Source organism: Drosophila navojoa, chromosome 5, assembly GCF_054131105.1.
Source record: "Drosophila navojoa isolate 15081-1374.11 chromosome 5, UAZ_NAV_1.0, whole genome shotgun sequence".
Lineage (NCBI taxonomy): Eukaryota > Metazoa > Arthropoda > Insecta > Diptera > Drosophilidae > Drosophila > Drosophila navojoa.
The window spans coordinates 22,284,401-22,309,031 of record NC_142893.1 but is presented as its reverse complement, the minus strand read 5'-3'; the positions used below and the strand labels follow the sequence as shown (position 1 = coordinate 22,309,031).

Genomic DNA, 24,631 nt, shown 5'->3' with positions numbered 1-24,631 from the left:
AATGTACAGAAATATAGACAAGAAACAAGAAAACTGAAAGGAAATGTAAGCAAAAGCAAAAGCAAAGTAAAAATTTCATTAATGATATTTTAATATGCAAGGAATTTGCTCACAAATACAAACAGACAATCACACACACACACACACACACATACACGAACTCTCGCTCTCTATCTGTTATGTGCTTTCACCCCCCTCTCGCGGCATCTCTTTCTTCTTCTGTCTCTGTCCAATGAAGTTGAATGTGTTTTGCGCGCTCTGCGCCGAGTTTTGATTAATGCGCAAATTGTGGAAGCTGTGAACGAAACAACTTTTAATCAAATTGAAAACTTGGAGATTTCATTGGATTTGCCTTTAATTAAAGCCATAGCAAATCCAACTTTAATTGACTGCCTACGCATTTTCTATGTACATATTTATTTAGTTAAGCGTTGTGGCTTGAGAAAGAAATCATTTTAGTAAAATGAAATTCGCATTAAATCAAATTAGCCGCCACTAAATTTAGACTCTTTGATTTCAAATTAAATGCAAAATAAACCGCAGATTCCTCGCTGAAATTTTCTTTTGTTATTTCGGAAATGAAAGTTAAATCAACTCAGTTGTATAATATTCGGTTAGTAGACGCGCTGCTTCTGGTTTTACGATCCATTAAAGCCCATTTATATGCCAGGTGGTAAAGGTGTTTAGACAATTTGCATAGGTAAAATATATGACATTTTATTTTATTTTTTATTTAGTAGCGTGTCTACATTTAATGTCTATTAGCACGCCTCACGCACCTATTATCTATTAGCTACATATGTAGCAGTTGAAAGTAATTAGTCAAGGTCTACATCAAATTCAGATAACTAATCAATTGCTATGGCATCCCAATCAGCGGCATAAATTTCCAATTGGACAGCTGACATGTGGAAGTGGTTGATAATTATTGGACTGCTGCTCGGCCAACGCTGGAGCTGGCCTTTGTTAGCTGTCATTCCTCTGCCATTGATCCTATCTCAAATTCGTAAGTTGGGAACATTGCTAAGAGTATCATAATATACAGAATACATATACATGCATATATATAAATGCAGATATGTGCTTCAACATTGAAAACTGTCAAGTTGAGGTTTTCATTTTGAACCGACAGTCGGTTAGACAAAAAATTGAATTAAATCAAATTAAGATATTTCTATTTTCGTAATTGCTTCAACCTCAAAGATTACAGATACCTATATAGGATTTGGGCTAGTAGTCAATCAAATTTACTTAACACAAGATTTAAATTATTACAATTTATTTAATTTTCTTTATAATTCATTGTCTTCTTTACTTACTTACATATGTATATATCTCATATACATATATGTAACCTAATAAGTCCGCATTTTCATGCCATTTGGAGTAAAAGTTTTCTTGGTTTTTGCCGGATAATAATCTACGTTTGATGGCCAAGCGAAAAAGATGAAAAACAAAGCACCAAAAGCAGTTTAAAGACCAGAGCCATGCCAATTGCAATTTACGCTGGCCACAAAAAAGCTTAAAAACCAAACACAAAAGAAAAAGACACAAAAATAAAAACTAGCTGTCATTTGGCTTTCGGCTTTGGGTAAAAGTCAAGTTGAGTCATTGGGAAAACTTGCACTTGACAAAGTGAATGCCATCTAACAGCTACGAGAAAAACCAATGAAAATTAGCCAAAAAGGAAAATTTGTAAATCAAATGCAAAACATGAGGGCTGGCAATATAACACTTTTGTTGCACTCCAAAAGATACCCTGTAAAAGGCTAACTAGAGCAACTGGGCGGTTTTAAAGTGCAGGGAGTGTGACGGGAGAACTGATGTATGTTTCAATCTCTTATCTCTATATTATCGCTCCCAACTTTATATCCAATATCGTACATCATCTTTTATATCTACATATATATCCGTATCTAATAATACTTATCTCTGTATCTTATCTCTCTCCAATATTAATTTGTTCACAACAATTTTCTTATAGCTACCGAAAGCTCAGCTTTGGAAACTCCCTGCAGTCTGAAGTGTTTCCAAAGTTCAGAAATGTCAAATGCTGTTCGTCTTTCGGTCTCCAGCCAACTGCTGCTCCAACTCCTCCACATGGCGTCGCCTCCTGCTCTACTCACATGAGACTCGGATGCTGAGCAAGTTTTTCAGCTGCCTGGCTAAAGCCAATTTATAGTTTGTGTGCGACGATAATATTTTCCAATGCACTCTCAGCTAAAACCGAATGCTTAAAGCTCATGACCACAAGGTCGCTACGTGGTGGGCCATTAAACTGGCAAACAGGCGCCCAAGCCGAACGCCGTGGACTGTGAGTTGGGCAAACAAGGCATCTTAAAATTTGGTAACCTAAGCTCTGCCAAAATGTGGGTCAATCTTAAGCTGACCAAATAAATGGCCAAACGGATGAACTGGATCAGCCAGAGCAGTCAGGCAAGCACTTGAAAAGGGTTCTCATGTAGCATATTGAGGAAAAGCTGAATAGGCAAACAAGTGGTGCAGAAAATATGTTGAAGGCGACTTCGTCTCGTCGTCGCACAGCCGTGGTTAAGATGTTAAGATGACCCCAGAAGATTGATGACCAGCATTTTGTATAACTTAATCCTTGCACCTTCGCCAAGTGCTTGAAATTCACAGATAGAGCTGTAAAATCTGTCAGTTTGCGAGGGCGCAGGCAGAGGCAGAGAAGCCAGCTTAAGGTTGATTCATGTGGTTGTATATAACATTTTTTGTGAGTGCTTTTCAATGTTGACTATCTCGAACAGAGAGGCCTAACTTTTTCGCTCATTCGGAAATTAGGAATTTCCAATTAGTTATTGGGTTGGGTTCGATATCCTTAAGCGTTGCTTATTTATATAAAACTGTGCTGTCTTGATTATCTTACTTTCTGTTTTTATAACTCTCCTTTATTTAACTTATCTCATGTGTTATATCTTAAACCTCTAATAATAAGTCGCAGTTGCGTAAACTTTTCTTAAGCTTGATTATCTCTGGACTTGCGATGGACATGACTAATCTCTTTTTTCTTTGTTTTCGTTTCTATCGCTATGTTTTTCGGTGTCTGCTCATCCACTCTTTCTCTCTCTCTCTCTCTCTGCTTACCTCTCTTAGGTACTCCAATAAACAATTTATTTGCGGCTGACTCCCGCAAGCGCATGTATAAATTATGGTAATTATAATTGTCTACTTATATATATGTATGAATACACATGCATAGACAATGTATAAAAACATATATGTATAGAGACAGATCTATTGCATTTTCATCAACTCTGAATTGCAGCCGAAAGTTTCAACAACAATTTATGACCACGCTGTGCACAGCTTCTAGCCATTGTCCTGTCAGGCAGCGGTTGTCATTGTTGTTGCTGTTGTTGTTGCTGTTGTTGTTGCTGTTGTTGTTGCTGTTGTTTGTTTGCTGCTCAACATGCAACATGAATATTTCATGAACGCCGCTTTAAATAAAGTTGTTTGCTGGCAGTTTTTGCTGCTGCTGCTTCTGCTGCTGCATCAATCAATGGAAGACGATGTCGACAACTGGACATTGGAGTGTCCTGCTGGCTGGCTAAACATGTCATAAAGCGGCAAAGGCAAAACACTTTATCGCTGCCCAGTTGCCCAGGCAAAGTAACAGCCGGCAGCGAACAAAAACAACAAACAGCAAACAATTCACTTTGCTCATTAGCATAAGGACACAACGGAGAGCACTCGAGCCGTGGAAAAGAGCAGGGACTATTTCGAGTGGGAGGACAGTGCGATAGAGATGTCCCTCTTAATTACCAACACATTCCTAATGGCCATCGTTATCCTGCTCCGGGTTAAGCTCAGCTCAGGCCAAGGCGGTCGCGGGTCAAAGGGCGGGCGTCGGATGTCGGGACTATCGACGCGGTTTAACGATGCTTTAAATACGGTATAAAACAGAGCCACACAACGTGTAAATGTATCCCAGTTTAACAAGTTGTTCAATTTGTATACCCCGTAGGCAATGGTTGTAAAAGGTATATCAGCTAGCATCACGAGACGACAATTTATTAGACTAACAAGCTGCTGCATTTAAGTACCCAGTAAGCAAAGTTGAAAATAAAAGGTATATAGATTTGAGCGATAGACGGAGTTTGAACAGAACAGAAAATAAATGGTATATACAAGAATCGGTATATTATATTTATGGCAAATACCTTACACTCGGATTCCCAAAGTGCTTTCAATATTTTCAAACGGATATAGTCGTGTATACCCATGTCGGTTCTTTTTTCCAAAGAGACATGATGTCATACAATGTACATCGTGGCTGTTTCAAGCATTAAAGAGTATTGCTCAGTCGTTCATGTCCAGACAGGGTATAGCTCTGCTTGCTTGTTTATCTTCACTTTTCCGGCTTGTGTTCTGGCTCTGCGACATGCATTTAAATTTGTTGTTCGAGTTGCATTTAATCAGTGTGCGGCATGCGCTGACAGAATATTTGTTGGACTCAAATTGGGACTCGAACCCGTTTGGGGTTCAGCGGTGAGTGGGGAGAGCATAAGTTCAAATATTTAGTGCTGCTGTCAAATCAGTAATTTGTGTTGAGACTTAAACAGCTGCAGCTAAAGCTGACATCGAAATGTTTGACCAAACGATATATGAGCGTGCATAATCGGTTCTTAACAATTCCCAATAAATATTTTATAACTGCTATTAAGCAGAGTATCTAGAAATTGAAAAATCCTCCACTGAATTATGATAATAAATCATTTCGCTTCAGACTTCATTTATTAACATTTAAAAAGCTAATCGCAACACTTGAACTCGAATGAGAGCATAACAAATGGCCTCAGCTTGAATTTATATTAATTACAATTTAACCTCATATAAATTTTGGTAGGTATATTCCCAGATCTTTCCTCACATCGAACTTCCCCCTGGCTTCATGACCCTTGATTGCACTTTGCGAGCACTTGGCTTTTACCTTCGCTGGAGTGGTAGTAGTTCAAGCTTCAGCTCGTGCAAAATTAATTAACGTAGCGCCAAACTTTGGCCATTGCAATCTTTTGTCATAGTTGCAAGTCGGAGTGCCACGCCTCTCAATGGACGAGGCTGGGTCCTTGGCTAGCGGAACGCTCCCCAGGCTCTACAATCCAAGTTTATGGGAGCCGGCGAAAATGTTCCGCAAACAAAGCAACAAAGAACGCAACGAATTGGGCTAAGAAAAAGTTTGAGAGAGACAAACAGACAGCGAATGAGTGAGAGAGAGAGATAGTGGGAGAAAGGAAGAAACTTAAAACTAGCTGACAGCCATTTTGCGCCCAGGGAGCTGCCTTCAGCTTGCCTGCTGGAGGCTGCACGGCAAAAAATAGGACATCGTCTGAGAAAAAGGAAAACAAATTAAAATTTGATTGATGTTAACAATGTGAAAAGGAAACCGATGAAATAATTTCGCATAAATTTACAATGTTTAAAATAATCAACAAAAAATAGCCTGAGTTTCATGTTTAAGCATTTTAATTTTTGATTTTTATTGAATGGAAGTTCAATTATATATGAGCTTAAGATCAAATTATGTTTTTTTTTTATTTTTTACTTACAGGTAAACGCCATCATATTAAGCGAATTACGTCTTAAGCCTCTGGGCTGTAAAATTTCAGCAGTTAAATGATGTGGAAGAGAGACAACTGTGAGCGTGGCGGAAAGGAAATACATCTAGAAAATTAATTTTTTGGTTAATAAAATATATATCATATTTAATTATTTGAATAATAAACTTGGAAAGGGTACCAGATTTTTTTTTATTATTATTACTATTTTTTGTAACTATTTAACTTGCTTAAAAGTAAATGGTATTTCCTATTTTAGTGTATAATAAGTTGCTAATAAGTTATTATTCATAGAAATGTGTCTTATACTAAATATATTTCTAAACAAAATTAATATTAAATAATATAATAGCTAAAAGAATTTGATATATTTTTGCTACGAAATTACTTGAAAATAAAAATAAGTATATTAATTATATAAATACAATTTTTTTGCATCAATACCAATCTTTTTATATAATAATGTATACTACAAATTGATAATATGATTATTACATTTACATGTTTAAATATTACTTAAATATTTAACTATTCGTTTTAAACATTAATTTATTATTAAATGAAAATACAATTTAATTATTTATTCTCACTTTCCTTTATTTTATTTTTTAAATTGAAAATTGTATATTTATTATTTTTTAAACATTTATTATGGTTTGATATCATTCTCTGGATTCTTTTTAATGGAAGAATAAAACCACAAAAAAATGAACTGTGTAGCTATCAGTCCCTAAGGTGCGTCCAGAGCAACATTTGCACTTGCTTCCGACGTAAAATTGCGCTTTACGGCATGTTTTTTACGCGCATTTTTGTTTTACTGCGCGGCGTGCTCCCGAAAGACTTTTCAAGTGGGATGGCGCTCTATAATTGTTGCCAACTGTTTTGCACTGGACAACGCTTAGTTTAAGCGCACAATTAGATGACTGCTCTCTCTCTCCCTTTAACTCTCCCTCTCTCTGTCTCTTTGGCCGTTCACTTTCTTAGTCTTTCTCTTTCCCTGACATAAATGGGCGAAACACTTTGGCAAGATTTACATAGAATGCAATTGGCGCATTCGCTGCGTTTCATTTGTTATTTGCGCCGTGTGTTTGTTTGCCTCCGAAATTGAATTTCTCGCTGAGCGGAAAACAATAAACAAGCCAAGCGAACGGAACGAAGCGTGCTGCAGCAACTAAGGAGGGCTCCAGGGAGGGGGCGCTGGTGTGGCGACTTGGCAAGTGACGTGTGGGCAGGTGGCACATGGCGCGTTGCGCATACGCCTCGTTGCCGCCAGTAGCCAGTCGCCAGCTCCCAACTTGCACACTGCTCCAATTCGGAGCACGCTAACTGCAGCAGCCAGTTGGAGCTAAGAGAATGATATGTTATATTGATATTAGCAAAACTTAAGAGCTTCTCATTTGTAGCGTAACACGTCCTCAATTTTCTTTAATATTGCTTAAATCTATATCTCTGTATTTTGGTGACCATCTTCATTAGAATTTATCGATTTTCCCTAAACATATCCTGTTATTTCTCAACACTGTCTTTTCTTTTCTCTTCGCTGTTTCCCTGCATTTCCGTTTTTCCCTTTCCTAATTAGTTCTCTATCCACTTTTCTGTTCGATAACTAAGTGTTATATACATTAATGCATATCTCATTTCTCCCCACCTTGCCTCCTCTATGTCTGATGTTACCTTACTTTTATACGTTTGAATATGGATCATCACCACACACTCTCTCTCGCTCTCCGTTTTCTCCATTACTTTTACTAAATACTTTGCTTAATCGTTATTATTATTCACTTTAAATCCATATTTCATATTTACAGTTATTTATTATTATTCTGCTCTTGCATAACTTATATCTTTTTCCACATTGCCTTTCTCTGCGCTTCTCACTGTTGTAAATTCTATTCAAATTAAGCGTATACAATGTACGTTGATAATTTTAACCCAATTCTTTTGTTTTTCTCATTCATTCTCTTTTACTCTGGCTCTGGCTCTGGCCTTTCTCTCCTCTCTCTCTCTCCCTTTTGACATTTGTTGTGCCTTGGCGCTGAGCTTCGCCCAAAACGGAAGGAAACACTTTCATTATCACTTTGGCGCTGCAAATTTATTGCGACAGCCTTCCGAGGGCCGCAGGGGACCTAGACGGAGGCGGTGATGGGGCAGAGGCTGTGTGTGTGTGTGTGTGTAAAATAGTGGATAGCGTGAACCCATGCCGGCAGCTTGTTGGTTCCATTAGCGTCATGTGTTGGCGACTGCCAGCAGCTTCGCTGTAAATCCTTCCAGCCGCCCTGTCGCCCCCTGCAGTTCCGTAGTCTGCCTTATCCCATGGCCAGCTGCTAGCAGCTGTGTATGACTCGGTGTTTTAGTTTTTTTTTCGTTCGATTACGTGTCTCGCGATGCGTGGGAAATGCCCTAAATGGATCAAGGCACTGCGAGAGCAAGAGGTAGCTACTGATAAGACCCCCAAACTTCACAAAACTGCAAAGTATAATGCTTAGAAGTAAGGCCCTGTGACATTTATTGCTTACACCTATAATGGTTTCAGCAATATAAGTATTTTATACTGTTTATATAATATAAATAATACAAATGTATAAAACAATTAATTATAAAAATAATAATTTTAAACAAAAAATTATTAATTATATAAAAGAACTTTAAATTTATGGCGTTAAATATACAGTCTATTACAATAATAGAATTCCTTCCGCCTTTAAAAATAATTGGTGTTTATAATTTAAATTTCTATGTAAATCCAGTTGTATAATCAATTTATAGATATATGAGTGTATTATGATAAAAAAATCTTAATTATAGTAATATGATTTTATTAGATTTTTTCACTTCATTGCTTTTCCAATTAGTTTCACTCCCAGTCTATTACATTATTTAGTTTTATTAATTTCGGGAAAACTCTTCACATATTATAGAATAATCAATTACATTAGGGTATTGAATATTTTTATTTCTGTATTTGAATGAATTTTCTTTTACTCAATTAGATATTAAAATCTATTTAATTTCATTTTATTCTATTCGATGTAATAGTTCCGCCCTAATTCTTTAGTTTTTTTAGTTAATATTCCGTTACATATTGAATTTTATTGTAACATTAAGTTCATAGATATTTTATCCACTTATTTCTCATATATTGAATGTCGTTCGACTCTCCTTTCTTTAATCACAATCAATTTAACTGTCATAACTCTAGCTATAATTAATTTATCCATCTACCTCTTTCTACTTTTCTTATTATCTACACATTTTCTACCAGGTAAAACTATTTCAGTCTCTCACCGAGTGACAATCGCAATTCCCTATATAGTGGACAAACTACTCATCTACTCTAATGCCATTGGACGCTGTGCTCTCCGCTCCACTCGTCTTTACTGTCATTTTAAAAGTTATAATTGCTGTGCCCCAGTCTCTCCCTCTCCCTCAGCTTGTCCCTCTCCCTTTCACTTTCTCTTCTAGTTTTTTTTCAAATCCCTCTACTTTTATATCGCTCCACTCCTTCCGTCCCCTCACTCGGCAAGCATTTGTTTCTCACTTATCGTTACGTCAGCTGCAACTGGAAACAATTTGCGCAAATTAGCCAAGGTGTTTTATGGCCATCATCATCATTACCAACAGCTCTATCATTGTTCTTGTTGTTGTTGCTGTTGCTTTTGTCGTCGTTTGTTTTTGGGCAAAATGAACGAAAGTGTTTGTTCCTCTTCTTCTTGCTCGCTCTCGCTCTTCCTCTTGCTCACAAATCACATTTTCCAACTCCATTTCCCAGTGCGCTTTAATTGAGGGCTAAGCTGCAATTAAGCTGCTCAGCCCGAGGCTCAAGTTCTGCCTCAGCTTTAGCACGCGCTCTCTCTCTGTCCCGCTCTTTTTCTCTCTGTGTGTCTCACTCTAATGCCATTTTTACAGTTTAATGATGTCCTGCCATGCCGTCGGACTTCAGTTGCTGCTGGCACCTTTTGCCATTGCCTCGCATTATTCATGTGATGTCCTTTGAACGGTTAGAGCCTTGCCGGGCTGACATTGCAACAGGCCGCAGCCGGCTTAAAAGCCAATATATCAGCGGCTAACAAAACAGCACAGGTCTTATGTGTGTGTATGTGTATATATGTGTGTGTGCAGCGGGAACATAAACAGCAGTAGCTGCAACACATGCATCATACACATGTCCGTACAGGTTACTAATTATGATTGCGCTGCAAGGACTTTGAGCCAGTTGCTTACCTGTCCCTCTTTCTCTCTCTCTCTCTCTCTCTCTCTCTCTCTCTCTCTCTCTCTCTCTCCGATGTGTGGGCGTGAGCTTCATCTATGCATATTAAGTCTAATTTAAATTAACATATCAATTGACATTTTAATTTAAATACAAACTAAATATAAAGTGAAATTCGCTAACCAAGTTTTATAATTATTATCAGCTATATCAATATTTCTTTATAAGGGTTCCAATATAGACCAGTAAATATTACAATTAAAACATAGTTTATATAATATCTAATCTTAAAAAATATTTAACTTTTCTTAAAAAAAAAAGGAAAAAAGATTAAAACCTTTTCTAAAATTAATTTTACTTCTAGCAAAATGTTTTTTTTTTTATTAAAATGTAATTTTCAAGGAAATGATATATTTTAAATGGATATATTTTAATTTATATTAATGCTGTTTTTTATATTTTTTGTTCTTGTTTGAGGAACTTTTTACTGTAAAACAAATTATTTTAATAAAGTAAGATTTTATTATAATAATTCATAGTTCTGATTTAATTGTTTTTAAATCACGCTCAATTTTTTTATTTGAAACAGAATTAAACAATTCAAAATTTAATGTCATTTTCACTTTTTTAAATAAAGTTTTCAATATGTTTCATGTTAATTCCATTACATCTATAGATTTGCCAACCTAACCTTATCAAAGTTCTTAAGTCTCTACGAAGTTGACTTTGCTGTAACCCGTTCAATTCCAGTGGACTTTCCGTTGCCAATCACAACCAAAGAGATGAAAATACGAGCACAAACTCGATTGCCATAAATTTGCGTCGAATCCAGCTGCAGTTGACGTTCAGCGTTTGTTTCTGTTCCTTTCCTCCATTTTTTGCTTCTTTTTTTTTTGCTAGCTGCTTGGCTGACACCTAACCATATCCGCATTTACCGCAAAACACCTGTCCGGCGACGCCCCTCGCATAGTCTCGACTGCCACATTTGTCACAAGCCATTTGGACCACCCTGATGCACATTAGGGTAGGGTGTAGCAAGCACACAAATAGAAATAGAATTTGCTGCCAAGCCATGTCATTGCCTGCATCTTTCTCCCTCACTCCCTAGCTCTGTCTGTCTGCCTCGCTTTCTCACACTCACTCAATGGCAGCTGCTCATATGCAAATCCATTCTTGACTCTGCGCCAGCTACGTGTCCTGGCAGCGTATATCCCTGTATTTGCTCCTCATCCTCATCCGCCTTCGCATTCGCATCCGTCGCGACTTATTTACTGTTTTTCAAATTGCGCTTTGCAACTTTTTGGCTGCCAGTTTTGGCTTGTCTGTCTGCGTGTGTGTGTGTGTGGGTATTTACTATTTATATACATATATGTGAGATATGTATATGTATGTGTGTGTGTGTGTGTGTGTGCTCAGCGAACGTTTCCCGCTTCCGTTATCCATGGCAGCATGTGTTTATGGTTTCTTAATTGTCTGCAAAACTTTTTCTTTTCTTTTGTATTCTATGGAAATCTGACAACTTTTTCCTTTCGTTTTTTCAATGGCATTGTTAGCTCGTTGCGGCTGCTTTGTGGCCTATATATGTACACATTTACATATATGTAACACATATGTATATATAAAATATTTTGCTTGCTAATAGTTTATATTGATGGCATATTATTGATATTGCTGAACATATTTTATGGCTTTTGTTATTTTTATTTGTTAATTTAATCAAATTAATTTGAAGTTCTTTCATCTCAGGAGCACTTCAATGGTTGCTGTTATTTAATTTTTTTAATGATTTATGCACACAAAATGTGCTGCATAATTAAGCCGCTTAATTGATTATGCACTCAGTCGTGTGCATTGATAAATTGTTGCGCAGTCAAGAAAAAATTTAAATGAGATTTCTTTATACTCTAGCAAAGCGTAAGAAAGTTGAAATCGAGCTGTAAGTAAATTATATTCAGCTATAATAATACTGAAGTATGAATAAATATGAATATGAGAAGCATGATATGTATATTACTATATAGTCAAGTACTCTGCGTTGTAAGACGTAATTAATGTAAAAACTTTGTTGGTGCAAACGAAAATTTATTCTTAACACCCAAAATGATATTACAGAAGAAAATAAAATTAATTATAGCACAGGTATAAAAATACAATTATGTATATTCCCAAGTTATTCAGAAACATAAACACTCGTATTTATACATTTTTTACATAGGCATAAGATACATACCAATTTACAAAAGCACATCATTCATATTTACAATTAGTACTTTATAATATTTTAATTTACATATAAACAATTAATTTCAAACAACTAAAATAATTAATAATATATATTTATGTAAGTCAAAAAATTATGATTATAATACAAAGATGTTGACTGAAAAAATATCTCAATATATTTAAATGTTTTTTTTTTTTAGTGTTTTTAACACAAATTAAAACAACAACAAAATGTAACTTAGTCAAACTTATTCCTAGCTGTAGCCTTACGCACATGCATGGTAATATTTACAATGTAAAATCCTTATTAACATTTCCAATTGTTGCAAACAGCTTAGCTGTGTACAAGAACCTTCCTCTGTTGGGGCAATAAATGCAGAATCAACAACTAATGAAATATGAAGATGCATGCAATTGTTAAAATCAATATTCGTGCAGTGCAGTATTAACTGCACAGTAATTTGCCAGTCAAACTTTTAATACTCGCACATAATACAATCGAGCAGTCACACAAACACACACACCAACACATTCACGCACACACAAACACACACACACACGCACTCATAGTCTGAAGTTGGCAAATTGACTAGTGAAATTTAGCTGCTCACAAAAGTATGCTACAAAATTCTTCTGATGAGAGTGCGAATGTATTAGTTATGTCCGGCTGTTTGTATTTGCGTGTGTGGGTGTGCATGTGAGTGATTGTATGTGTATACAGAAAATCTAATTGGATTTGTGCACGTTCAATGAACTGAACACTTAAAGTATTTTATATTGTTATTGCACTTGAGCCATGCCAAAAACGTAGCAAGAAGCGACACGCAGTGAGTGGGATACCCTGTATGAAATAACAGATGGGACATGCTGAACTTGTATGTGGTAGGTATGTGTAGGTTGATTGAGAGGGAGAATGTGAAATCTATACGCAGATTGTGAGTTTGATGTTTGTAGTCCCTATTCACTTTTTAATTTCTTATTTCTACATGATTCTGATTTATATACATTCTTTATATTCTTTATTCAAATCCGATTTAAATTTACAAAGTTGTTGCAACTTCCGGTGTTCTTCTTTTGATGTAGGGACTGACCGCACAAAATTTAAGCTTGTCTTCATCAAATAAACGTACAATGCGCTCATGGAGGGAAGCGAGTGTAGAGGGTGCCACATTTCCGCTCTTAAAAGTCCAACTGCAAATGCTGCTCTTAAAAAAAAGATTATTTATAAATAATATTCAATCCACTTAACATAGGCTTAATTGTTATTGATTATTGATTTGATATCAACAATAAACAAGTTTTAGCTCGCTCATATTGGGCAGGTGTTTCGAGAACTGTCCTCTTCTATTATCAGCATAATTGACTATCGACCACAATAAATATATAATTTTGGTTGTTGGTTGTATTTTTAATACGCAATTGTTATGCTAATTGCCTGTCAATTAGGTCTTTAATTTTATACGTTAACAAAAAATCTAAACTCTTTTAGTATAGTTCATATAGTAAAATAATCTTCCTTCCGTATGCAATATTGTTTATAATTTTGTATTGGTTTAAGAAATTAAAAATAAGTAAATTAATCTTTTTGAAAACATACCATATAAGAGCCTAACTCAAATTTTTTCTGTTCATGATAATAATCATGTATTTAATTTAGTTCAAGTATATATGTTACTATTACATTTTGAATTTTATATCTCTCAAATGGCCGCTTTGAGCTTGTAGGGCGTATTGGACGTAATTTGAACCCACGTATGCATGAGCCATAAATTTATAAAATGAAATAATTTTATATTGAATACAATTATTGTAGCTATTATATATACATATATATTTCAAACAATGCGAAGGAGCAAGGGCTAAACATATTTTATTTATGAGCAGTAGGACTAGATCGCTTCTTCTTCTATTCTGCAGCATACAATATATACCCTTGCAGGGTCTAGTCCTCCATACGAATGCATAGTATTACAACTTGATATTCATGGAAAGAAACGACTCAATGCGCGCAGGTTATTCTCTAGTCTACTTTCCATTTCGCTTATATACATATATGCACATCCGTAGTCCACTAATTTGGTATGCATACACACAATTCTCTTTCAATGCATGCAGAGTATTTGCTAGTCTCATTTCTGTACGCACACTCACAAAATTCTAAGCGAGCATGAATGAGACGACTCTCAGTGCTCACAGGGCATTTGCTAGTCTAATACTTACACTTGCAATGCGCTGCTGCTGCTGCTGCTGCTGCTGTTGAACACTTTATTGCTTTTGCTACACTTGATTCTCACAGTTCTAAAAGCTATGCAAAGAGCAACAGCAGCTGCAGCAACAGCAACAACAACAGCAACAACATCGATGGCCATCAACAAAGAACTGATGCTGCATTAAGCGCTGCTAATGCCACGACTTCCTCTCTGGCACGCCCATCCACTGACATGCCGACCCTCTGCGTCTGCCTCTTCTACGTGCAACATTTGTAGGCGACACGCCTGCAATTAGGTGCAAAAACACGTACCAAAACGTGGTTGTCATTGTTGTTGCTGCTGTTGTTGTTGTTGTTGCTGCTTATAGCTGCTGCTTTCCGCTTATGATAGACAATCCTGTAGGCTCACAGGACCTCAAAGCTCGCTCAGTCCCGCTCGTCTCATTTATCTGTTGGCCTAAATTAAGGCCCGCAGGCAGCAAACTTTAATGAGACGGAAAAAGCGGGCGCCAATCGCTGCAATTAAAATTAATTACAGTATTTGTCAGCTTTCTGGCCTAACTGGCCACCACAGGCGGGGCCGGGCCGGGCAGGACAGGCAGCGGGAGCGGGGGCGGGAAGGCGTGGCAAGACGCGTTGCATTGATTGCAATCGCGATCGTTAATTAAATGTCGAAAGGAATGTTGTTGTTGCTTCTTGCTGCTTGTTGCTGTTGCTGTTGCTGTTGCTGTTGCTGCTGTTGTTGCGTAAAGATCAGCCAGCTGGGATAAGACCAAGTTGCTGCTGCTGCTGCTGCTGCATTTGGTTGTTGTTGGCTGCCTGCTGCTATTTATAGCCGCTGCTGTGGCACGCAACGCGCTGCAATGCGCCGCGCTCTTTATTATCGCCCTTGATCTTGGCTAAATCGAAATCGCCTGCATTGCGTGAAGTGTTGCAAATGAGTTTTTGGTCCGGGGCGTGCATTGCATTTTCAATTGGCCAGCAAATTGGCAGAGCACCAAATCAGGTAAGGCAACCCGCCGTCCAGTGCAGCTGGACTCAAGCGAAAATAAAGAAAAAAATGAGCTTAATATGCATGAACTGTTTAAATCGAAAATCAAAATGAAAATATGTTTGCGCTGATAAGAATAAACCAAAGAAGTTGTATATCGATAGATTTTCGGTAATGGAAAATTTACATATACATATTCATATGTATGTTAAGATGCATGGAATTCAAGCATGATAATAAAATATAAAAGAAGACATTTGAAAATAATTAAGAAAGAAAATAATAATAATAATAAATAATATACAATTGGGATTTATTTATTTATTGGAAACAACAGTTAATAATAAATTAAAACTATCTGAGAACAGAAACATAAAACCCAGAATTTCCATTTGCAAAGGGCTTAGAGTATACCTAAGCACATGTTATAAACCAATAATATAAATTAATACAAAATAATACAAAATATTATGAAAGCTAATATTGCCGATATATTTTTGTTAATTTACCTAACTGCAATTAAATATGCGTATACTCGTATAGATATTTATATATACATATATAGATGAAGACAGAAGATAATGTATAAAATATTTATATATACATATATAGATGAAGACAGAAGATAATGTATAACAAATCGTTATAGTCGTATCTCGGCAATTGATATGTTATCGATATGTTATCGAAGTGTTATCGAATTGGTGTATGTCTTAGCTGCTACTCTTTTAAAAGATTCGTTCACCGAAATAGAATCTAAATAACGAACTGCAAGTCTTTCGCAGAAGTTAACACGAGAAATGCATTTCGAAATCCCCTGACGTTACTCTTAATTGAAAATCTCGAATTGAGTTCAGCCACAAAGTTTTTGGCATGGATAGAATTGAAGGCTGGTGAAACTCGAGTCGAGCGAGGTTTCACTTGGCTAGTTGGCAACCAGGGAACATCTTTATATGCATATTTGACGTCGACTCTGGCCGCGAGTTAGCACAATTTCTAAACAAAGGCTTCAATTGTCACAAGGGAGTGAGCGATAGAGAGAGAGAAAGGAAGAGAGAGAGAGAGAGAGAGGGAGGGTGAAGATGTTTGCCAAATAAAATGCACTTGTGCATACGACGTCAAGTTTATCAATAGACAGCAGGGCAAACAGTGGAAAACTTTGTGAACTCGTTTCGGGCCAACTTCTGTTTCAGTTTTGTGAAAAAAGAAAAAGCGAAAAGTAAAACTTTGAGTAAAAAAAAAAAAAGAAATGAGCGAAGTTGATTGCGATTCTTGTCCTTTTCGAATGAAAACGCAAACAAAAATGAAAAGTGCAACGGCTGTTAGCTGGGAAAGCGATCGGGAAAGCCTCGGAAATTGCTGCAATCCAAGTGCAGTTTCGTCGCCATCCAAAAATTGTCAATTTGCGGCCCAGTCGAGCCAATTGCCAAGTGCTGAAAATCGATTTGTATATTATCTGAGAAGTGCATCTGCCACCTGCAATTTGCATTGACCCTTGGCTATTGGCCACAGCTGCAGCAGCAGCAGCAGCTGTTCAATCAAATGAAAGCTGCGGGACTTCCATCTATTATTTAATAAAGATTAATTCGTTTTGCTTACTGTGCACAAATAAAAGTTTAGAAGCGCAGCTGTGCTGGGTGGCAAGTTCTAATTGGCTGCAAGTGCAACGAGTTTTTAATGAGCTTCTACAGCTGTTTTCTAACACTAATTAATTAACTTTTGCATAAAAGTGACAAACTCTAAAGAGACCCAACTCACATAAAGTCGAACTAAAAGCTTTTTAAAGTGCTTCGAAACGTGTTTCCATCTTAAGGCGAAAGTCAGCTGGTGTTTGAATCAATTAAGTGCTGAATGAACACAAAATAATATCAGTTTAAAGTAATTTTGAAAGCTGTTTATGAGCGAAGCTTAAAACTTGTTTAGTTAATTGAGTGACGAATTTTATACAATTTAAATAGCTGAATAAGCCAGGTAAATGAGAGAGTTTTGCGAGCTTTTAACTTTTAAAACTGTTCTCTATTTTTATTAAAAATCGTATACAAATATATGAAAGTTTTAATTATTAATTATGTTTTACCTTTTACACCCGTTGATAGAGTTGCAATATTAATACGAAAATATAATTATAAAATTCAATTTCCTATACATTAGGCTGTCAATCCATGGGCTTTATTAATTGTTAATATTCAATCAAGACATCACCTGCAGAAATATTTTCAGTTCTAAACCATAAATTTGCCGCAATTTCCAACTTTTACAAGCCCCCCACCCTGCCATCAGCCCCTGCGGCTAACGCACAACAAAACACAACCACAAATGCAAATGAGCCACGTGCATGGGACGCAGCGTCAAGTGCTTCACTCGCAACATGCTCGACGCATCTCGAATGCCGGCTGCGAACATTGTTGGTTGCATGCTGTTGCGTCAGAGATGCGCTGGCCGGAGCCAACATGTTCGACGCTGCTGCCAGCACCTGACAACAGGTTGGAAGTCAATGCCACAAGTTGGCAGCGCTGTACGAAGCGTAAATATAATAATAAGACATTTTTATAAGCAATTTAGTTTTAGTGAAAGACAAATTATCCGGGTGTAAGGGTAAAAGGATAACATTATGTTAAGGTAAGAAATACTAATAGAGAATGTACTTGCCTAAGAAATATTTGTATAAATTATAAAATTGATTTTTAGTTCAAAGACAATTAAAGTCATAAGGAACACTATATAAAAAAACAAAAAAATAGTAATCAAAATGAAATTCTTCTTCTGATTAAAGCTAATTTATAGTATCATTTCATTTAATCTGTAATTGCCCGCTTTTTAAGTAATTCTAAATTGGGCTTCAGCGCCAACCATTTGTATATGTACCTTGAAACGTCGCCTTATCTATTATTATTAGTCACCTAGGCCACAATCAAACAATTTGTGCAACCTTTAGGCAGACTGATAAGTAAAAGTTGCAAATAAGATTTATGGCCCATTGAAACTATTTGTGACTTATGGAAGATATTTCTAAGTGGTCATTCATGCGATAATTGCATTTCCTTTGAGTAAACATGTTATTGACTTCAAATCAAAAAGAATATTCAGTTTTCTTTAAAAGGAATACAATATAAAGCTTTGATATGTAATAGAAAAATAGAAAAAAAGATACAAATATAATAAGATTAATAAATATTATATAATGACAAAAATATTGACTTATTTATTAGATATAAATTATATCAGAATTGTGTAAATATTTTTAGATAAGCCAAACATAAAAGATAAATAATAAAACAATATTGAATAAAATATATATTAAATAATATATAATAAAAATAGTTAGTCTTTTTTTAATAAGTAAACAATTTACTTTAATACCAAAACAAAAAAAATACAAATTCAATTTTAATTGGAGTCTTGTGTTGAGAGAAAAATGATATACAATCCCAGCTGCCTATGCTGTAGCTCTAAGCAGAACTTAAGTACTTATATTAAACTAGGGGAAGAACAGACCGATGGAAAGAGCGGAGAAGCGGAAATTTGTAAAGTGTACCCTCGAGTATTGTCGAATGATAAATAAAATTTAGCTTGAATCGTAAAATATTCAGTCAAGCAGCAAAAGTGGGTCTATGCTACAGTTATTACTGTGCGTACTATTTATAGATAACACATATTGAGATTGGGGTACCCGCATATCCTAAGCTAAGAAACACGAAAAAACGCAAAAAAGACGAAAATGTTGCCTGCGGAGCATGGCAACCTTTTATCGCTCGAGGCTTATCCCAGACTGACCCACACACACGCACACACCCACACATGCACGCACGCACTCCCACATCGAACATGTTGCGGGGCGAACCAACGGTTAGCCGGCGCAGGCCAAACCGATTCGCTACACACACAAGTTTGAGTCGTCTGCAGTGGGCTCTCGCTTCAGTCAGTGTTAGTCGATTTTCGAGCGTTGAAGCAGCTGGAAGTGGGACGCGCGCGAAGTCAAACGTTGCATTTCACCAATTTCTTCGACAACTCTCGCACACAGGTGCAGGCGTTCTGTGTGTCCGTGTGTCAGCGTTCGTATGTATATGTGTGTGTGTGAGGGCGCGTGAAAAATCCCACTAAAATCGGCAGCAAAGCAAACACAGTCAGCTGTTGGCCGTGTCAAATGAGTGAAAATTAAATGTAATAAGCATACAAGAAATTATCAGCGTGAATACTTTTACAAGTTGTATAAATTTTTGAATAAATGAAAAATCTCAGAAAATAAAGGTTAAATTACAACATAGTTCAGTGCAGTGCAGTGTGTGTGTTTCTTATTCTTTTTTTACCGTAAGGCCGCAGAGGAGTTGTTGCTGTTAAAAGCAGCGCAGCCAACGTTTTGACAGCCAAATCAAAGTAACAGCAGCGCCAGAGGCGCAGGCAGAGGCAGAGGCTCAGTAGTAGCGAGGAACGCTGGTAAGTCAGTCGAATTGAACGTCAAGTGTCGCTGCCACGCGACCAGGAGCTAAGCACCAACAACAACAACAACAGCAACAGCAACAACACAACTTAACGAACTGACGGACAGACATGTCGGAGCGCAACGGAATGGTTCGCATAGAACCTCGGCGGCGGCAGCAGGTGCCGCTGTCTGTTTGTTGTTGTCTGTCTGTTGTTTGCCTGGCGCTGCACAACAAAACATTTCTTTTGTCATTGCTGTTGTTGTTGTTGTTGTTGCTTGCGTGTGTGGCGTTCCGCGTGGCTCCGTTAACTTGAGCTGACATTTACTACACTACCCCCCTTATCACCCCCCCTTGCGCCTCTTCCCATCTCCTTCTACTCCACCCTTTGCGTGCTTAGCTACGCGCATTTCAGTTGCTGTTGTTGCTGTTGTTGCTGTTGCTGTCTGCTTTGGTTGTTCTTGTCTTTGCGTGCGGCGGCTTCTTCTTCTCCTCTTCTTCTTCTTCTTCGTCTTGTTCGTTGCTTTTATTTTGGCGTGCATTGACATTGTTTTTGCCAGTTTTGTTTTTGGCGCTGGTAAGCCCCGCCTCGCCTCGCCTCGCTTCGCTTCGCTTTTCAGTTGTGTTTTGCTTTGTTTTTGTTTGTTTGCAAATTATTTTTATTGGCCACTTCCTCGACTTTGTTTTTGCGCGCTGGCAAATAAGAAAAATCAATAAATTCTTATTTGATTCTCATGCCCAACCGAAGCCAGCTGTGGCCCGTTGCTGGCTTTTCTTTTGTTTTGCTTTGCATGGTTTTATTTTGTTTTGTTTTGTTTTGCTTGACGCTGGCTCGTTGCCACCCTTTCGAAATGCAACCCTGTGTCTGCCCACCCCCTGGCGCGGCCCGCCCCTCGGCCCCTGTCTGGTTGCATTTAGCCGGTTTGTTTGGGTTCGTGCTGTATACAATTTTCTATTGGCCTAGAAACGGGCCAAAATTTGTATTAATTATCATTGAAGGCAGCTCATGAGAGACGAAGGGCCGACAAACCGTTAGCTGACACACTTTTGGCCAGGAGGAACGAGCGAAATCAGAAGGCAACCGGGACGCATGTAGATGAAATGCCTGATAGAGCCTCTTGTCTTTCTGAATACGCTAATTAGACGAAATTTTTATTAATCTGCATAATTAAAGCTGAATTTAGAACCTTTCTACACCTGAAGAGCAGAAACCCAACATTCTCTTATTTCTTTGTTTCGAGTTTTTATGGGTTGTTAACGTTATCAGAAAAAATCTGAGTTACGCTTGTGTTCTCCACTTTAGTTTTTATTTGCTTTTCCCATGAGCCGCAAGGTGTTCTAAATTCTGTATTTGCTAAATCCACTTCTTATATATTTTTTTCTTGCAATCTATTTTAGAGTGTGTTTTTTCTAACATATTTATGAATTTTTTAGCACCTCCTTCTAGGAACTGGGAAAAAAAGAGTTGGTTGGAGTAAAGATGCGAAAATGTCGCTTGTTCAGCGTTTCTATGCCATTTTTCTTAGCGTGTTCTTCGAAGATAGATAATTTATTTGTGTGTAGAGGAGGGAGACGCAGAGGACATGTGTTTTAATTTTAGCAGAAAACTTCTGCAGAATTAACTGAGTAATTATGAAATTCTCGCTGGCATTTTTGTCTTTACTTCCTTTTCCGTGATAACATTGGGTATTTTTCTAGCAAACATTTTTGTTTTTGTTTTCAAGAATTTTTCTTCAATTATGTTTTATGCGTGTTATTTTTCTTTATTTTCCTGTATGTATGTATCTTGACATTCCTTTTGGGACTCTTTCACTTTCTAGCTCCCTCTTACATTTTTTATAATTACGAAGAACTCTTCCTCTAACGTTGCTTCAGCTGAAGCTTGTTCAAATGCATTTTTATAATATTTTTAAAATAATATAAATAGATTCAAGTGAAATAAAAACAAATTTAAATGATAATAAATCTAATTGCTTTGCAGTAGTCGTAGTAAATAAAATGCTTTATAAATACCATTCCCTATAAAAATATTTTTTATGAACCCCCTTTAGTAACTCTGCCCTTGAACATTGTATTTTTGCATTTTTATATTAAATGTTTGCATTTCATTTACTTCTCTTTGTTACTGTTTTTTCCCCTTTGTGGTATTTTAAAATGTGGCTTAAAAGTTCTCCCTCAATTACTGCCCTTCCTCTGACAATTTTTGTTGTTTATGGCATTCGTAGGATCTCATATTTATATATATATGTATGTATACATTTGCCCTTCGTCTGTTCGCAAATTCTCAAATTTCGTTGATGAAACCTTTTTGGCCAGCTCGCATTTTGGCTACAAGTAAGAGTTAATGTGTTTGTCTCTCTCATTGACACACACACACACTCACACACATGCATAGTTATTTACTCTTTCATTCATAATTATTTATTTAATAAAATGCCACATTCATTTACGTTGAAAACGGGTTTCATTCCCTCCGCTCTCTAGTCGGGGTACCTTTTATTTTCGTTGCTTGTGGACTGCATCATTAAGAAGCAGCAGCGGTAATTAAATTTAATTATAAATGTTGGCCGAAAAGCTGGCTGTGCCGGGACCCGGGCCCGCGTACAAGTTAAAGCTGTTGCCATTTATGTTAATTTCAATAAATTAATCACAATGATATTACGGCTCTTACATCATGGCCTGGCCACTCTCTTGATTTATGAGGCGCCCAGGTGTGAGATAGCAAAGCACACAGAGATGAAAAACAAGCCAAAAAATAGTTTAATTGAATGCTAATCTGTTGAACATTTCGCACGTTCGACACGTTCTTTACGAAACAGAGAACAACTGCATTTTATCGAATGAGCACCTGAACAAAAGCGCTTATATTACTTATATTATTATATGAGTATACAGGTAGGAATATACGTTTGTTTGCTGTGTTTTATTTAGTCTTGTGTCTCAGCTTCTTCTTTCTTGGACACGTTTCGCGAGACGATCGAGAGGAATTTGCATAGATAGCTACGACGCTTCGTAGATCTCTTTTCAGCGGCTGCTGTAATCTAATGTCGTCCCAAAAGACTGAAGGCACGTATGTGAATTGTAGTTCGAGTGTGTGTGTGTGTGTGTGTGTGTGAGCGTGCTTGTGTGTATAACTGTATTTGCCACTGGATAACTGTAGCACTTCGAATGGCAGCTGAAAGCGGAAACTGCACTTGGACCAGGGAAGCTGCAAGCCGTGCGGGGAGCTGCATTTTCAGCTTATTTCAGTTCAGTTCAGTTCAGTTCAGTTCAGCTGAGCTCACGTAGTGTCCGATTGCCAACCAAGTTTGTTTATGCAAGACTTAACCTCAACTCGTGTCTCTAGTTGCGAAAGAACTTTGTGTAACTCAAGAAGAGGCTCTTTCTAACTTGGCACAGTTGCCAACATAAGTATGTGAACGCGCGTCCATGCCTGTCCAGCTAGTGTAAAGTGAATTTATGCATATGGCTAGCCACATTTAACTGACCTTATATGTTATCGATAAAATTGTACCTATAATAAAAGTGTTTTGAATTTCTCGATCAATTTTTGAAGTAATTGCTTCAAATATGTGTTTAATAATAAATTTAATTAGTCATGACCTAAGCTTTCGATTACTTTCGGGGTATATCAAATGCATCGGTATGTATCGAGTAATCGACAGATTTTTAATTGTTGAAAACTAAATATGAGAATAGAGAGAGCAAAACTAGAACTACGATATTGTGTCATCCGTTTAATAAGTTCTATATGTTATCGATAATAATTATAATAGCTCATACTATTTTAGTCAAGTTAGTAATTTATATAATTATTCACTATTTATCTTACAATATATTTTATTAATCGATACTTCAGTTTGCTATCGTCTAAGAGATAATTTATTCTTTTTGTAAACGAGTTGGGCTATTTAATAATGATCCGCTCCGAAAGAATACTCTAAATTGATTTGATGACGATCGATATTTTGCTATCGATACATTATAGCACAAAATCATTTTTAGCAATTTCATTAATTATCCGTAATTTGCTATCGATTCTTATAATAAAAAGTTTCTAAGTAATTAAAAGTTAAATATATTGACAAACACGTAATTACTTAAATACACGTTGAGCTTTCTCATGATCTCTCCAAACATCGTCAAAGAAGCTTTGAGTGATTTAATTGTGGTGCATCTTTATTAAGTTGCCAACAGCATCTAAAGACCCTTAATGATGGCTATTAATACTTAAATAGCCAGCTCTTTTGGCCATAAATTGCTGCTCTCCGTCTGCATTTTAATTATAACTTGGCCACGATTTAGGCATGAGAGGCAAGAATGCGTTAGAGACGAACCGAGCGAAGCAGCGGCTAACAAATGACAAACTGACCGAACCGAGTCGGAGCTCGCAGCTAATTGCCCAAAGTCTGAAAGTCTGAAAGGGTATAATCAGGGGGCTGGGGCTCTGAAGTGGATGTTGCGAATTTGAGGCTGTGCCGCAGCAGGATCTACAAACTGCAATGACAAGACAAATGTTACGACAACCTGCAGCTACAAGTGAGCAACTGCAACAGCATCAGCAACAGCAACAACAAACACAGCAGTCGGTGCTGTTGTTGTTCTTGGCTGGCATAAAAATTCGTAGCTAAACCAATTCGAAAGCAATTTCCTGGCCTTAGAGCCTACTGCAGCGGGTGGGCAGGCGGACAGGCAGGCATTTGCATAACTAGGAGGTAGATAGGCCTCCATTTTAACTGTCTTTGTGCTATATACCTTTAGACATATAAATATATGTGTATATACATATATGCGTGTGTGTGTGTGTTTGTGTAAACGCTTAAACTACATGTGTTTGCTGGAGTCGCTGCTGAGTTGGCTTAGAAGTCCAAGTGAAGACGAGTTCATTGAATTCTTTGCTGCTTTATTCGCCAAACTCGTAAATTTTCAACCAAATACACATAAAATTCAAACCAAACTGGTTCCTGCAGCACAACTACAAACAACAATAACAACAACAACCACAAC

At 37.0% G+C, this 24,631-nt stretch overlaps 1 protein-coding gene across 2 annotated transcripts in view; it reads left to right on the top strand.

The window, feature by feature from the left end:
* Nucleotides 1–19,119: 19,119 nt before the first annotated feature.
* The window catches only part of Pgant9 (polypeptide N-acetylgalactosaminyltransferase 9), an 81,206-nt gene continuing 75,694 nt past the window's right edge, over nt 19,120–24,631 (top strand). For both annotated transcript variants that reach the window (XM_030382999.2, XM_030382998.2), the window contains exon 1: nt 19,120–19,640. The gene's annotated coding sequence lies outside the window, so the exon portion shown is untranslated. The remainder of the gene's footprint in view (nt 19,641–24,631) is intronic.